At 49.9% G+C, this 14,302-nt stretch overlaps 1 protein-coding gene across 2 annotated transcripts in view; it reads left to right on the top strand.

The window, feature by feature from the left end:
* Positions 1-14,302, top strand: part of ASAP2 (ArfGAP with SH3 domain, ankyrin repeat and PH domain 2) — a 1,186,778-nt gene that overhangs the window by 510,291 nt on the left and 662,185 nt on the right. The window lies entirely within an intron of this gene.

Here is a 14,302-nt window from a genome sequence, read left to right as displayed (position 1 = left end):
ATAACTCTGTTTCAATGCATACGTTTTGGGATTATGGTTAGTATGGGGATGGTGTCGTACATCTACCTCTGTAAAGTCCCGGGGGAACTACTGTTGCCACCCAACGGTTGGATCTACGGTCTGAGTGTGAGGAGGGCTCATGTTTGAGTGCAGCGCTATCCTTGGGGAGTTGAGTATGTCAGAGGCATAGAATGCTTCTAATAAGATATCCCAGTTCATGGCTATAGGCTTCTTCTGGAGCCCTCTATGTTCTTATCTGTAAATAGCTACAATTTCATCTGAACCCCAGTTTTCTTTACTTCTTCTCTCCAGTATTGTATCTTAGAGTGTGATGATGATTTCCATCTCCTTGTGATACCTCTTTTTTGCTATTATAAGATCTAGAACTGCTAACTTGGCATGTATTTCGTTGTTATCCTCTGCAGTCCTCAGGATCAGGGTGATGCTCAGAAGGGTTCACCTCTTCATCTAACCAAGCCTAGATAGCTATAATAGCATAGGTCAGTGGAAGGATCAAGCGAGGGAAGGTAAGGAAAGGAACAGCAGGGAGGGAGATCTGAAACGACAACCAAAAATGTCATATAGTTTTGCTCTACATGACCCTGACCTGACCCTGTCCCCAGGGCCGATCGCTCCTCGCACCGTGTGGCTCCCTCTGAGTGCACCCGGTATCCCCCGCTGCCATTGCGAGTTCGCCGAGGTGTTTGTTTTCACTGTATTTTCCTGTTTATTCTGTGACTGAATCTGTATTGTGCCCTGTTGTTGCCACTGCTTTCCCACTGTTTTCGCCACCCTTTGGACCGTTTTCCCGCTAGTCTCACCCCTCCCCCCCGCTCTCCGCTCCCTGCCGCTGCTCCCCGGCGGCCCGCCCCTTTTTCCTTCTGTACCCTTCCCATACGCCACCCCGCTCCCGCCTCCCAGCTGATCCTCCCTCCCACCTCGCCATTTATGGTGGAGTCCACGCTTACGCGCAGCAATCACGCGTAGCGGGCGCGCCGATTGCGAGCCGAAGGCAAGCCCGTCTGTGCCCGTCCGCGCCTGACCGCGCCCAGCGCCAGGACCCCTGGCCCTCGACGAGGCCAGTTCACCTGACGGACGTACGACGCCGCCACCCTCCACGCACTCAACACAGGCCGAAACCCCGCCTGCTACTGAGCCACCCCGAAACGCACCCACGGACCCTTCACCTGCCAATCCTGCAAATTCACCTGCCTCCGACCCGGCACCCACCAAGCCTAGCACCAGCAACAATCACCTCAAGTGCATCCTGCTCAACACCCGCTCCGTCCACAGGCACGCCGTCTAACTCTAGAACCTCCTCGACACAACATCGCCAGACGTCGCCTTCCTCACAGAAACCTGGATGAACGCCTCCTCAGCCCCTGACATCGCCATAGTCATCCCGGATGGCTACATGATCACCCGGAGGGACCGCATCAACCAAACCGGAGGAGGCGTCGCCATCGTCCACAGAAACACCATCCTAATCACGATCAACTCCGACGACACCCTCACCGCCGCCGAGCACCTTCACTTCCAGATACACACCGACCCCAAGACTACCGTCAGAGGCACTCTCATCTACAGACCCCCGGGACCACACACACAATTCAGCGAAGCCATTGCAGACTTTCTCAGCTCGCACGCCCTTACCTCCTCAGACTACATCCTCCTAGGGCACCTCAACTTCCACCTGGAGAACAACAATGACAGCAACACCACCACCTTGCTGGACAACCTCGCCAACCTCGGACTCAAGCAACTAGTGAACACCCCCACCCACTACGCCGGCCACACGCTTGACCCCATCTTCTACTCCAGCAAGCAAATCTCCTTCAGCCACTCCACCGGACTACACTGGACAGATCACAGCTGCGTCCACTTCAACTTCAGGAGAACCACGACCCACCACCACCCGCAACAGGTTCCCCGCAGAAGCTGGAGTAAGATCATCGCCGACCAGCTCATCACCACCCTCAGCCAGAACCCTCCCACCAACACGACGGACCCCAACGAAGCAGCCCGCAACCTCACACAGTGGCTCACCAACTGCGCCGACGACCTCGCACCACTGAAGAACCCTCCCAGCAGACCCGGCAGCAAGAAAGCCTTATGGTTCACCAACAACCTCTAAAACTCCAAGAAAACCTGCCGCACCCTCGAGAAAGCCTGGGGCCACGACCAGGTAACAGAAAACATGACAGCCCTCAAGCACGCCACCCGCAAACACCACCAACTGATCCGCACTACCAAAAGGACAACATTCAAAGAACGACTGGGCAACAACACCCACAACAGCAAGGAACTCTTCAGCATCGTTAAAGAGCTCTCCAACCCCAGCGCCTGCAACAACGACATCACACCCTCGCAAGACCTCTGCGACTCACTCGCCTTGTTCTTTCACCGCAAGATCGCCGGCATACACAACAACTTCGGCGCACAGACCACACATCCAACCACCGAACCAGCACCCCCCACCACCACCCTCTGCACCTGGACCTCGTTCAACACCGAAGACACCACTCGCACGATGAACACCATCCACTCCGGCTCCCCCACCGACCCCTGCCCATACCACATCTTTAACAAAGCCGACTCTATCATCGCACCCCAACTCCGGGACATCATTAACAGCTCCTTCGCATCTGCCACCTTCCCGGCGAGCTGGAAACATGCCGAGCTCAGAGCCCTCCTGAAGAAACCCACCGCGGACCCCACGGACCTCAAGAAATTCCGCCCCATCTTGCTCCTCCCTTTTCCTGCCAAAGTCATCGAGAAGACCGTCAACAAACAACTTTCCGCCTTCCTCGAGACAAATGGATCCCTCGACCCCTCGCAGTCCGGTTTCCGAGCAAACCACAGCACCGAGACCGCCCTCATCGCAGCTACCGACGACATCAGGTCCCTACTCGACAACGGGGAAACAGCTGCTCTCATCCTCCTGGATCTCTCAGCGGCCTTCGACACCGTATGCCACCGCACCCTGATACAGCGCCTCAGCAACACCGGAATCCAAGGAATGGCCTTGGAGTGGATCATTTCGTTCCTCGCCGGAAGAACCAAGAGAGTCCGACTCCCCCCATTCTGATCTGCGGCCACCGAAGTAATCTGCGGCGTTCCGCAAGGATCCTCGCTCAGCCCCACCCTCTTCAACGTCTACATGAGCCCCCTTGCAGCCATCGCACGCCAACACAACCTTAACATCATCTCCTACGCCGACGACACCCAGCTGATCCTCTCCCTCACTAATGACCCCGCCACCGCCAGAGCCAGCCTCCAGGAAGGAATGAAAGACTTCGCGGAATGGATGAAGCTCATCCGTCTGAAACTGAATTCAGACAAGACGGAAGTCCTCATCCTGGGACCATCCCCCTCTGCCTGGGACGACTCCTGGTGGCCCCCTGCCCTGGGCATCGCCCCCAAGCCAACGGACCATGCTCGCAACCTGGGCCTCATCCTGGACTCCTCCCTCACGATGACCAAGCAAGTCAACGCCGTCTCGTCATCCTGTTTCAACACCCTGCGCATGCTCCGAAAGATCTTCCGGTGGATCCCCACCGAAACCAGGAAGACGGTCACCCAGGCCCTCGTCACCACCGTCTGGACTACGGGAACACCCTCTATGCTGGAACCACAGACAAACTCCAGAAAAGACTCCAGCGCATACAGAACGCCTCGGCACGACTCATCCTGGATATCCCCCATCACAGCCACATCTTTGCCCATCTGAAAGGCCTGCACTGGCTCTCCATCAGCAAGAGGAATCACGTTCAGACTCCTCACCCACGCATACAAGGCTTCTCCACGACATAGGCCCCAAATAACTCAACAGCCGCTCACATTCTACACACCCACCCGCCAGCTCCGACCTGCCACCCTCGCCACCGTCCCACGAATTCGCAGAGCCACCGCCGGAGGAAGATCCTTCTCCTACCTGTTGGCCAAGACATGGAACTCCCTCCCCACTCACCTACGGCTGACCCAGGACTATCTCTCCTTCAGGAAACAACTCAAGACCTGGCTGTTCGAGCAGTAGGGACACACTCTCTCCCCCCCCCCTCTCCCAGCGCCTTGAGACACTAGCGGGTGAGTAGTGCGCTATACAAATTTGTTGATTGATTGATTGATATATTATTATATGCTAAAGTACTATAGCATGTCTCATTCTGTACCTGTAACAAATAAAAATGGCTATGATATAAGAAGATCCTTTCTTATATATTTTGCTTTCTGTGCGGCGATACTATGGACTAGCTCTGGCTTTCCTATATTTGTCCAGCTTAAACAGGAAAGTTTTAACACGTGATGAACCTCTTTAGGGTGGAGGCATCCTAGCTGATCTAGTATAACTTTGTGATACAATAGTACTATAACTTTCTCAGGGATGGAGTTTGAGAAATTATAAAGGGTTTCTTCACCCCTGAGAACCATCCAGAGTAAGTAAATAAAAGAAGGATAATACCTCAAATAAATGCTCCCGGCCGACAATAGCGGGCGACTCCAGATATGGCCTCACAACCGTTCTCTGCACGAGCGGGATAAGACAGCTCACCAACAGAGGGCAGGACTTTGCTGGAAATGGCCAAGCTGTACGTTAGCACTAAATAAAAGGGCCCTCCGCATGAGCCGTTACCTACAGGCTCTCCAATTTAGGACATTTAGGGCACCGTCCTCTACACAAGCTAAAAATAGCTCACCAACAGAGGGCAAGACTCGGCTGATGTGCCGAGCGATATCCTTAGGTAGGGGCAACTGTCCTCTTCACGAGCTGGAAATAGCCCACCAACAGAGGGCAAGACTCGGCTGATGTGCCGAGCGATATCATTAGGTGGTGGAATCGTCCTCCGCACGAGTCGCAGATGCAGACTCACCAACGGAGGACCTTCATGGAAATAACGGCCAAAAATGCAGTTCGAAAGAAAACTGGCTGATCCTCCTCCAAATAAACGCCAATGAGGGATTACAGCCAAGGCTGGAACATAGAACACGCAGAAGACTGTGTCAAGGGGTCTCCTCATCCAAGGAACACAGGCATAGTTCGAAGAATTTCCGACAGGGGTTCTGGGTTACCGGCGTCCTAATGAGGAAGTTCTGATGGGGTCATGCGTGACTCAAGGCATGATGGGAATTGTAGTGCCACCTCGCGGGACAGTGTTGTTTTGTAATAAACATGCCGACAGGTGATCGTTTAGTTGCCCTCGAGTCCAGCATATGTAACATTCCGTATCCCTTTCGTCACTGGTATGACTCTAATATGCAAGTTTTTATTGTTTGCCAACCCGCATCTCCCACCACCTCATCCAAGGTAGCACCTATCTTATCCCAGTACTCTTGTAATGCATTGCAAGACCATATCTTGTGGCTGAGATATGCATCTTTTTCAGTACATCTGGGATAGGATGCTGTAACACTCAGGTAGAATTAGTGTAATTTGTGTGGTGTTAAGTATGCATTTTGAGTTATCATGTATTGGATACATTTTAACTGAGTATTTCAGGATACTCGTTTGGGATATTCCAATATTGTATTCCATTCTTTGTCTGAGAGTGGTTTGTTGACATCTTTTTCCCACTTGGTGTGTAATAGAGTCAAAGGGGATGGTTGATGAGTGCGTATCCCGCGGTAGAACCATCGGGTTAGATGCCTATCCATACCCATGAGGTATACTAAATGAACTTATCATTACTTTCTACTCTGATTCAGGCATGTGAATCTATGAAAGATGCCCTAATACTGGATAAGAAATGCGTTACTTACCTGTAACTACAGTTATCCGGTATTGGTATCTTTCATAGAGTCACATACAACCCACACGCCTCTGTTGGAAGGGCTTAGCTAGTACTCTGTCGTTCCTCTAATATAGCACTGTGCTTACGAAGATCTCGGGGACTAGAGCTACTTCCAGGAAAGGTTTCAGAGGATGGTGGCAGCTGATTGGTTGCTCTCTAGAGTTTGGTCCTTATTACAAAAGGACCTGGATATGTTACTAATGTGAGGCCTTTGGCCTATTACTCTGTATGTCTAATGGGACATTACTTTATTTGTCTCGCTCCGACGAACGCGCTAAGCGCGTTCTCGCAGCGAGAACTATAGTCTGCGTCTCAGCCGAAAAACGCGACGAGGGGAGACAATAGCTGGCCGCGCGCCCAGCATTCCCTATGGCGGCGTTGAATTCCGACGCACGCCTTCGGATCGGGTCGCGCGCGTGAGCTTCTACCGTAGACAGCTCACGTGACGTTGCGCGTTGGAGGCAAACAGGAGGGCTGCACTGCGCCGATAAACGCTTGGTTTCTGCGCTGTGAAAACATTAGAAAGAAACTCATCCTTCGGTGGATAGATACTTTGAGGAAAACGACGGTACGGTGGCCTCTTCCATGGTGCTCTGGGAGGCTTTTAAAACCGTGCTTAGAGGGGAGGCCCTCTCCGCGATTTCGGGTCGCCGTAAGGAATGAGAGGAACAAATTGCTAATATGGAAAGGGACCTCCTAGAGCTGGAAACGAAGGCCCAGGCTGGGGATGAGCCAGGGGCAATCCACCTTATGGAACTCAAGGCGGCAGAATACAGTGCCCTTGCCACTGACGCGGCCAAGACCGTAGCTAGAGATAAAGAAGGTAGACTCTATGACCAAGGGGACAAGGCAGGCAAGCTCATAGCCTGGCTAGATAAAAAGCAGCAGGCTCAAAGAATAGTCGCAGAGCTCAAAACAGAGTCTGGAGCTGTAATTACGGAACCCCGAGCCATAGTTAGGGTATTCGCCTCACACTACCGGAAGGTATACAGCAGCAGTTCAGACAGGCCAGAGGAAGACTCTGTCTCCATGCTGACCAACATCCGGATGCCTGCCCTCTCAGACGCGGAGCGGGACGCCCTGGAAGAGCCGCTCACAGTGGAGGAACTCATCCGGGCGAATGGGGACCTCAAGCCAGGAAAAGCGCTGGGGCCAAACGGCTTGCCAATAGAACTGTACAAACTCACACCTGGCGGGCTCAGTCCCTACCTGAAGCGGATGTTTGAGGAGAGCAAGAAAAGGGGCTTTTTACCTCGAGATCAGCGTATTGCAACAATAGTGGCCATCCCCAAGAAAGGGAAACCAAGGGACTCTTTTGCTTCCTACAGGCCCATATCCCTGCTCAACGCAGAGCCCAAAATTTTAGCCAAAGTCCTCGCAAACAGGCTCAAACCTGTCCTGGTCCACCCGGACCAGTCTGGCTTCATGCCCCATCGCAACACAGCACTTAACCTCTGCAGGCTGCACGGAGTGCTGGGTAGATGCCATACCCTCCAGGAGGACGCGGTAGTAATATCTCTAGACGCAGCAATGGCATTCGACACGCTCGAATGGCCATACATGATGGCGGTCCTCCGTAAGCTGGGCTTCGGCCCAAGCTTTATGGGATGGGTGCGCCTCCTTTACTCTGCGCCTTTGGCTCAGGTCTCGGTAAACAATAAAATCTCGGAAGTATTCGACGAGGAACGCGACAGGGGTGCCCTCTGTCGCCCTTCCTCTTTGCCCTCTCTCTCGAGCCCCTGGCTGCATGGATCAGGCAGGACCTGTCCCTGAAGGGGATACGTTGGGCTGACGGGTGGGAGGACAGGATCTCGCTCTATGCGGACGACGTCCTTCTTTACCTCATGCGACCTCGTAAGTCTCTAATACTGGCCATGGATATCTTCGCCAGCTTTGGGAAAAACTCAGGATACAGCATCAACTGGGGCAAGTCCATACTGTATGTCCTGCGAGGCGATACTCCCATGCTCCCCCGAAACTGCCCGATTGCGGTGGCCACGGAGGGGTTCCGTTACCGTGGCATATTTATATCCCGGGAAACGACGACCAGATACGAAAGGAACAGCTCCCACTATCCCTCCTAGGGCGGGCGGTGCTCTTCATAATGATGGCGTTGCCAAGGTTTTTATACGCCCTACAAAACTACCGAGACCTTGTTCCGCACTCCTATTTCGCTTCTATTGAGGCCACACAGAGGGAACTGCTGTGGTCGGGAGTGCCCCGCCTATGTCTTCAGAAGCTGACCCTGGGATGGTTCGACGGAGCATTACCACTCCCGGACATCCGTAAATACTACTGGGCTGCACACCTTTCAGCCATTAACCACGGCACGTACTGCGATGGGTACGACCCGGGATAGGGGATGGACCGCTGGATCCTGCTGGGCGGGAACTTTGAAGCTGCGCTCTACTCCAGGCCGGGAAGATGCTCACTGACTGGGCCCACGCACCACTCAGTGCAGCTGTGGCACATCGTACAACGCAAATTAGGATGGGCTGACACCCTCACGATGGCCACTCCTTTATGGGTGTCGGAGAAACTGGGCACACCCGTCCGCACCAAAGGGTTCCGAAACTGGGATCTCATAGGCATCTCTCACATTCGAGATCTGTGGGGCCCGGACGGGGTGGTATCCTTCGCCTCGCTCCAACGCACCTACGAACTGGCACACTCGGAACACTTCAAGTACCTCCAAGTTAGACACTCCCTCCAGGCAAACATCCCAGCGGGAACGCAACCCCCTGACTCCTCCCCGCTAGAAGACAGGCTTCTAAATAGCCACCGCCCGAACATGCCATATCACTCACGTACAAAAAATCATCAACAACTCCCCGGACCTACTGCTCCCCCTCAAAGGGAAATGGAAAGCCGACGGACTAGAACTAGACGAGGAAGAATGGAGAACTGCACTTTCCTCCCCTAAGGAGGTTGCCATATCGGCCAGACTCCGGCTCATTCAGCTAAAAATACTACACCGAACGTACCTCTCGGGGACGAGACTGCAACGAATGGGTCGGAGCGCAGATGGGCTTTGTAGGCGGGGGTGCGGAGAGGTGGGAACCTTCTTCCATATACTGTGGGAGTGTCCACTACTGGTTAACTATTGGTCCCGGGTGACCCGCTGTATGCAGGAGGTTTGGGGGGTGGAGCTTAGACTTGAGGCAAAGAGGTGCCTTTTAAACATTTGGGAACCAACAGACCTGTCACCTTGTGGGAGGCTATGGGCTACACTGGGGTTTGCAATTGCTAAAAGAAACATCGCTAGGCTGTGGGGGGCAGTTCAGCCTCCTAAAGTTGGCTCGTGGAAAACTGACATGGACTGGTGCATGCTCCAGGAAAAAAACAGTGTACATGGTACGAGGGTGCCCGAAGAAATGGATAGAAGTATCGACCACCTGGAATGAATATAGAGGTAACATCTGTGAACCCCCCCCCCGAACTATCCCGTTTGACGAACAGCTTGTAATGTGAACGCAATGTGATGTAAAACCAACTATCCCTCCAAACTGTGATCAATGTTTGTGTACTGTAATCGCCTGTGGCCAAATGTAGGTACTTAATACTTGAATGTGATGACCACCACCTTTTTCTTTGTAGTCAATAAAAAGATTTTTTTTTTTAAAAGACCCTTTATGCAGCAAGCTGAGTTCAGGCAGAGGTGAAGGTTCTCTCAGCTTAGATCACATCTCACCCTGGAAGCGGTGCCAACCGAGACGCGACAAAGGCAAACAAACGGCCACTAATCTCCATGTTGTTGCAAAGCATGGCCTTAAAAAGTGTAAAAAATTGTTGCAAGCTGTGGAAAGAGTGCACAGAGGGCTTTCACTTCCTGCTCTCGTGCCTCGTTTCACCAAGCTCCCATGTGCCCTCATGCCCTGTACTGTTCCCCCTGAGATGTTTCCCTGGTCAGGAATGGTTTGCACGCATCTACCGGGGAAATTTAGGTTTTTCTATAGATTTCTATGCACAAGCCTGCTAACACTACTGCTGAACCACGGAATATTTGCACGTGTGGTGTCAGGGAAACAGTGCACTGCATAATTCCTTCATTCTCTCGTTTTGTTAGAACAGTAAATATTTTTGCATATCAAAAAATTATTACTACACAGCACCTCAAAACTCTGAGGTTTTACAGCACTTACTTCAGCTGTGCATTTAAAAGTACAGTAAGTGTGGTCAGGTCATTAATGTTGCAATGTGCACTTTTTGGGTGTTCATATCACATTTGCGTTGCCTAGCCTCATGAGAAAACACCTAACAACCTGTCACTCTATGGCTAAATACATACATTTGCACATTCCCATGTGTGAAGGTGTTATCTGCCAATGGAAGTATCGGCCTATCCAGATTTTCTGAGCGAAGATTCCTCATTACCACCAACCCCTCCCCCACCCGCCCCAACTACAGCCTCATCACGCTACCATTCATGTCAGATTTTCTCACGCCTTTTCAATCACTCGCCACAGACGTGGCAGAGCACCCTGTCCGTCAAACCCTCAGTCCACCGGCATCAATATGAGTCGGGCGGACCGTCAGAGCCAGTGTTGCCCCCACTGGCTCTGTCGTCAGAAACCTACAGGGACAGTCTGATGGAGTTGGGGCTGATGCTATAACATTGGACTACCTGCCCCATACGAAGGAGGCAGTTTGAGGTTGGTTTTTTTCTGTTCTGGACAGCCAGAAAAAACATGGCAGTCCAGGTCAGAAAAAAAAGAATAATTTCTAAGGCCGCCCCCTCACCTGCTCAAAATAAGAGACAACAAAGAACAGAAACGCTAACTCTATTCAGTGAGAAGGGCTGGGAAAATGTATCTCAGACGAGGGGTCCAAAAGATGTAATCACTATTGAAGTTTGCCCTTTTCATTTTCTCAATGGTAAAGGGGAGAGTACAAAATGTAAACAAGTGCAACAAAGCAGAATGGGCAGTGATACCTGGCTGCATAGAAACTGAATGTCGACATAACAAGATTCCTCCGGAGCAAGATAATGGATAAAAGCTAGACTAGATAAACAGAATTACATGCAAATTTAAATGCTGCCATGCTACATTTCAAGACTTTACTGGAAAAAGAAGACAGACAAGTGAACCCCTCTGTATTCTCTTCAATACCTATTGTTTTGGAAAGCTCTCAATTCCAAGCTATCTAATAGCAATTCAATTCAAAAGTGCTTTATTCGAGTAATTACTCATAAAAGCAAGACATACAAACATTTTAAAAAGCGATTAAATATACAATTACACAGAAATTACAAAGCACTTACAAATCCATAACACCATTGTATTTAAAACAACTACAATGTTAATAAGCGAATAAAAAGGTGTAAATGTTCATTATTAAGATCTTGATTTTAAATGACCAAAGTTAAAACAAAAATATGCATTTCACGAAGACACTGATATAATACATTAGCAGGGAATAGTCGATTCACTAGCAATCTCTGCTTGTCATCGGTGGAGAATAGTTACATTACTAGCAGTCTCCTCCTGATGATCCAAGCCCACCCAAGATATTTTGCAGTGGCAATTATGATCCATGTAAGGGAGGTTGTACATAGAATGCGCAGCGCAACTCTACTACATGTGGTACCAAGGTTTCTTCACATAGGTGCCAGCCAGACTCGTCTAGGGACACTATAGATTTTACCAGAGAACAAAAAATGTCCGAGAGATTCTCTTCCTAAGCCACAAGCAGGGCAGATAGTGGACCCTCCAGAGCCCCATTTTGCGGTTAGTGATCTTAGGGGGAGCGAACCAGCTGTCATTTGAAACAAAAGTTTCCTGTCTAAGGGTTTAGATATAAAATCCCAGTACATTTCAAATACAGGAAACAATTTGGCCTCCAGAAAACTAACAGCCATGGACCCATTATTAGAATGACGCAAACTGGCGTTAGCAACATATTCCCAATACATATTCTTTAAGATTGACTTAGACGGGAATAACGCTCCTGATGGGTCAAACCACAACTCACTTAGCCCGAGCTCAAACAACATCAGTTTTTGCATTTTAAACCAAGTAATCTTATGGAAACAGTCTGCTTTGATGACGTCAGTAAATCCTTCCGCGTAGTGGGCGAGCTCAGGAGTAGTCCAGAGCCTACGCCAGTATAGAATTGGCCGTAGTCTGGCTAAGTCCACAATTTGCTTCCTGCCAAGATCGTATCTCAAGGGCAATAATGGAGTGCTATTCGGGGTACTAGTGATTAACCTCAAGAATTTATTTTCAGATTTTTGGAGCGCACTCAAATTTTCATAACCCCACATCTCTGCCCCGTAGAGCGCAGACCCGATTGCCTTGGCTTCATAGATCATCAAAGCTGGTTTAACTGGTTTAGTCAAAGACTTCCTATGTTCGAGATTGATAACACCAGCTAATTGTTTATGACGTAGAGTTGCTATATCAATGTGATGGCACCACCTATTGTTTTCCGCTATGTGGATCCCCAGGTAGGTTAATGACTTTACCACATCAAGAGGACGTCCACTCATAACGATTTTGGACTTAAAGCTACGATGTGGATTAAATATCATAAGCTTCGTCTTGGAGACATTCACCTCCAGACCGTGATCCACACAGAAGGTATCAAAGATGGTCAATGCATGTTGTAGACCACTTGGGGTTTTGGATAAAATTAACGTGTCTTCCGCAAACATTAAAATAGGAGCTTTTACACCTGCAAGAGAGGGAGCATCCACTGACTGAGATAGCATACTTGGGACAATACCGTTGATAAATAGGGTAAACAGGGTTGTGGCCATTGAGCACCCTTGCCGAACCCCGCGCTCAACGGGAAATTCGGCAGTGTCCTTTCCATAACCCCCCCACTGTGTTTTTGCATAGGTTAATTCATGAAGTCTCATGATCATAGTCAGCAGGACCTCGGGAACCCCCAATTTCCGCCAGAACCTGCCATAGTTTTACCCGCGGCACCAGGTCGAAGGCATGCCAATCTGCTGCTGAGGGCCATAACAGTAATTAAAGGCCCTGAACCTGAATGATAGGCTTGATCTGCAGACAGACGGTCTATGCTCTTCTTTTGTTTTTCCAAAGTGCTAGTTTGTTGCTGCTTCCCATATTGTAAATGGCTGCCCCCTCCGTTCCCATAAAAAACGTCATTTTGCCTCTGCCTCTACTATGACCACTGCAGGGAACCTATATGATTGGTCAGTTCACTTTTTTGAGTGAGTTCTTTCTGTAAGTGGAAATACCCAATGTGCTTGCGCACAATTCACTTATTTTTTTTTTTTAAATCATTTTGCGGCTCTCTTAGCACTGTGGCACGGGAGCTCGTGTTTTTTTGAGGCTTCTCCTCTACCATTTCCTCCCTTCTTTTTTCAAAAGACCTTCTGTGGCTCCTCTTAATCTCGTCCATCTTCCCTTTCTTTCCCTTGCCTTCGATCCCTTCATGCCCTCTCTCTTCTGCCTGCCACTTTGCTCCCCTTCCTTCTTCTCTCCTCTCTCCTCCTTTCTTGCCTCCTTTCACACTCCTGCCGTTCAGCTTGCTTCCTTCCCTTCCCATGCACGTTTTCTGTATTTTCCCTGGACTAATTGCAGCATTTCATTTGTACTTTATGCATCGATTCCTCCGTTCACTCTCTTTGCTATATGTCTTTGTTCCACTGTCCCACCTCCCTTCTAACACCCTGTGGCTCTGTGTATTTTGTCGCTGGCATTCTTTTGTGAAATGTAGCGCACATTGCCCCTATATATTTCATCTTGTGTGTATGGCGTCTTCCCAGCTCTTATTCTGTTGTTCTCGTTATTCATGAAGCAAGATACTTAGTCTAGTGTCACACTCCAATCCTCGCTCACTGTCCACGGGTGCGGCATTGGATAGGAAACTATCCTCAGAATGACGGTTCGCGGTTGAATTGTACCCGCTTGACTTCACGAATCTGTTTGATTGATCAGCCGTCCTCCTGCCTCGATAATTCAATGCAGCCTCCACTACAAGAACAAAGTATGTGAGCCGCCCCAACAACTGAGTGCGCACCGCTTCGCGGGCACCGTGACTCTTGACATTTATCCTACCCAGCACAGAAATTCACTTTGATTTGCAGTAGACCTACACTCCTGCAGCCCTTGCGCTCGTTGTGCAGATAAGTCCCTACCCAGTCCCTGTCCTGAGGAGAACCAACAATACCTACGGTTCGAAACGCGTTGACACCCAGCCTGTGGCAAGAAAGAAGGGTGCAGCTAGGGAGTAAATAATACCACCTCTGTGGGCCCTCGCTGTTAACTCCTATAAACATTCTATCACAGGTGTTGTGAGACAGGCAGGCAGGCAACTAAGCGCTTAAATAATGTGTTTTGTGTAAAGGTCTTCTGACTTTGCAATTTGGTTTGAAATGTTATTCGTTGTACCAAAGTCTTTTGTTGGTGTCATGATATGTTGACTTTGATTCTTTACCTTAATTGTTTGTACATTTGTATATTTGTATATTTTGGATATATTGCACACACAATTGTATGTTTTTGAACTGACTGTGCTGACAGAGCTTTCCTTTATGT

The sequence above is a fragment of the Lissotriton vulgaris genome, chromosome 6 (assembly GCF_964263255.1).
Source record: "Lissotriton vulgaris chromosome 6, aLisVul1.2, whole genome shotgun sequence".
NCBI classification, from domain to species: Eukaryota; Metazoa; Chordata; class Amphibia; order Caudata; family Salamandridae; genus Lissotriton; species Lissotriton vulgaris.
Note: the sequence above shows the minus strand (reverse complement) of the source record. Positions and strands in the feature narration are given on the sequence as shown.